At 44.8% G+C, this 3,325-nt stretch overlaps 1 long non-coding RNA gene across 1 annotated transcript in view; it reads right to left on the reverse strand.

The window, feature by feature from the left end:
• Nucleotides 1–3,325, reverse strand: part of LOC106821089 — a 7,172-nt gene that overhangs the window by 2,040 nt on the left and 1,807 nt on the right. Inside the window, exon 2 of the long non-coding RNA XR_001395694.1 lies at nucleotides 1,992–1,994. This is a non-coding gene — a long non-coding RNA (uncharacterized LOC106821089). The remainder of the gene's footprint in view (nucleotides 1–1,991; nucleotides 1,995–3,325) is intronic.

Raw genomic sequence — 3,325 nt, forward strand, 5'->3', positions numbered from 1 at the left:
CTTCGACAACACCCAGTGATAAATGGCTCGCTCTCTCGCAGTCTTACTCACACTCTCTCTCTCTCTCTCACACCACACGCACGCCACGCCACGCCACGCACGCCACGCACACACACACACACACACACACACACACACACACACACACACACACCCTGTCTCTCTCTCCTACTCTCACTACTCTGTTTCTCTCACTCTCTCTCTTTGTCTTCCTCTCTCTCCTACGTATACTCCCGGGACCCTCGCCTATTACTCTCTTCGCTGTCTTCCGCGGCACTGTCAGCGGAGAACAACGAGCACAGTCTGATGGTTGCCGCTGTTGACCCATACGCGAAGTACGGACGAGGTTGCATGTAACATTTTTAACGAAATTTTAAAACATAAATAAATAAATAAATAAATAAATGAATAAATAACTAACTAACTAAATAAATAAATAAAAAATAAAAATTATGGCTTACAGCTGAAAATAAACAGCTGATAGAGTGTCCGCAGGCGAGTGCGGTGGTGATTGAGCGAACATCGTTCGGAAATTAAGAGCAGCGAAACCGTCCGCGACAGTCGGCGGCTGCCGGTCACTGGATAGGAGCGCCAGGACACCGCAGACAACAGTGAAGCCGCTGTTGCGCCCGGTAAGTGAAGGAATACAGGTAGTATGCATCGACGACAGTGCGAACTAGAGACGGTCAATTGGCCATACGTAGCTATGGCATACTAAGTTCCTCGCTGGCCTTGCACAGCGCGACGCACGCACCCACGCACGCACGCATCGCCGCGCGCGCACGCACACCACTTTTTTTACTGTATTACGTCTCTTACCTCTACTGATGCTGTCGCTGTTGAGTGGCTGATTTTCGGACATACTGTATGCCACGCGCGTTTTAGCTTTGAAGATGGCAAGGAATGGGCCGAATTGTGCACATTTACTCATGCAAATGTTCAGGCACGGCCGGCGACTGGATCCCACGAATACATTAGCCCTACATAACTTAAGAGCACACATAATTCAGCGTGGACACAGAATGAATCTCTCTTAGATAGCCTACACAATTGAAGAGCACACGTAATCAGCCGTGAGAATATGCATTTTCAGAAATTGCGTATCGAAACACAGTAACCTTCAACAAGCGAATTGCTGGGCGCGATTTACATTCCAACCGGCATCCATTTGAAGTCCGTCGCACACTACCCAAAAATCGGCTCGTACCTTCCAAAAAATATCTTCAGCGTTTTGTAAAATAGGCTCATTCGCGACCGCGCTTCACGCGATAAACCCGCGCCACCTTACGATAAAATGCTGATTCATAATAAACCTACGATATAAATGTAAACTGTCATGTTGAAACACGGGCCCGTTCAGCTCAACTTGGCTGTTCAAGAAAATCGCTTTCAAAAAGATCGTTTCAAATCAAACATGTTTGATTTCGGAACGAATCACCGATAAATTAATAATCGTAAGTAAAATCGTCTACAAAATGAACGCGCACAACTAGCCCGATATCGCCTGATTTTTAATCCGGGCGCGATCAAATCGCCGTGAAAATCGGCTGTGTTGAAAGTGGCGGTTCAAAATCAAACATGTTTGATTTGGAACGATCACCCGATAAAAATAATCGTAAGTAAAATCGTCTACAAATGAACGCGCACACCTACCCGATATCGGCTGATTTTTATCGGGCCGATCAAATCGCGTGAAAAATCGGCTGGTGTGCGACCCCCTTAAGCAGGCAACGACCCCGGTGCTCGGCGCTCCTACCTGGTACCATCGGACATTAGTCGCGACCGGTCATTATATGCACTACCCGCGTCATAAATTAGTTTAAGCCTAAACAGGTCGCGGCGGGGATGCGGACGGCTTAAAAAGGACGGGTTTTGAGAGAAACGAGAGAGACGACGGCAACCTGTGATCGGTACGTGTACACTGGTTTGACTGTGCTGTTTACCCGTATTTATAATTAAACTGTAGTTTTCACCGTTTATACAACTGTTACGTCCTACTGTCTACGTTCGAGATATATTCAACACTACACTACAACACACGTGCACTTTGTTCGTTTTGGTACCACGATAAATTCGAAGTTGTATCTAGTGACATAGCCGCGCATTTCAAACGTAAAACCATTCAGGTTATGCATCTTATTCAGTGCAATGCTGAGTAAACACAGAGTACGCTAGAGCACCTTGCTCTGCGGGTAAGAGAATAACTGTCCCGCTCCCCGCGCATGCGCACACGAGATTCTTGATGCACTTCCGTTCGGTCGCCCCGGTTCGTCGAAATAGTCAATAACAAATACGCGCGATTGCCATCTCCTGCGTCTATTGTGCGTCTGAAAGCAGCTGCTGCTTTCATGTGAGCAACTCCCTGTATGTAACTCACCTACTATATATACGCGAAACTCTGAATATTAAAATCAATCAAAAATCGAGAGAAACGTGCATCGATTGAGCCGGTCGTGCCGCTCTAGTTTCGCACACAGACTGGATAAACCAGAGTTAATATAGCGCTCCTTGGTGGCAAACATTCCATGACCAGCTTCATTCGTCGCGCGCAGAACCACAAAAGACTCGAGCTTTTAGAGCCAACGCTCTATCTTTTATTATTGAAATTTTATTTAACAAAATTGTTTAGTAGCGCGAATAGACGCGGATATACTGAATTCAAATCAGATAATGCCGGTAAGTGGGTATGCGAATACTAACACATACTGCGCGTGCTTGTTCCAAATATAGCGTGTATGAGGAGAAAAAGCCAGAATGCAGGAAAAGCTAGGAGAGTTAGAAGCTGACTAGTTTATTGCGCTATTTCAGTATGTACAGTCCACGTATAATAATGTGGGGATAGAAACAGGCGTGCGTCACATTTTTTGTCTATCCAACTGCACTCTCACGAAATAAAGTGAAATCATAAATTCTAACAAACGTTCAGAAAATGTTGAAGTTCAGAGCAGACGTATAGATGTTGAACCCAACAAAGGCAACGAAATGATCAAAGTGTATCACATTCTCTTGCGCCTTGCGACAAATTTAATCACGCGATCGGGCATGACGAATGTAGTGCGATAAAGCATATATGCAACATCAACTGCATCATCAACATCAACATCAACAACATCAACATGCTACATATATGCAACATCAACTGCATCATCAACATCAACATCAACAACATCAACATGCTACATATATGCAACATCAACTGCATCATCAACATCAACATCAACAACATCAACATGCTACATATATGCAACATCAACAGCATCATCAACATCAACATCAACAACATCAACATGCTACATATATGCAACATCAACAGCATCATCAACAT

Source organism: Priapulus caudatus, unplaced genomic scaffold (assembly GCF_000485595.1).
Source record: "Priapulus caudatus unplaced genomic scaffold, Priapulus_caudatus-5.0.1 Scaffold58, whole genome shotgun sequence".
Taxonomy (NCBI): Eukaryota; Metazoa; Priapulida; class Priapulimorpha; order Priapulimorphida; family Priapulidae; genus Priapulus; species Priapulus caudatus.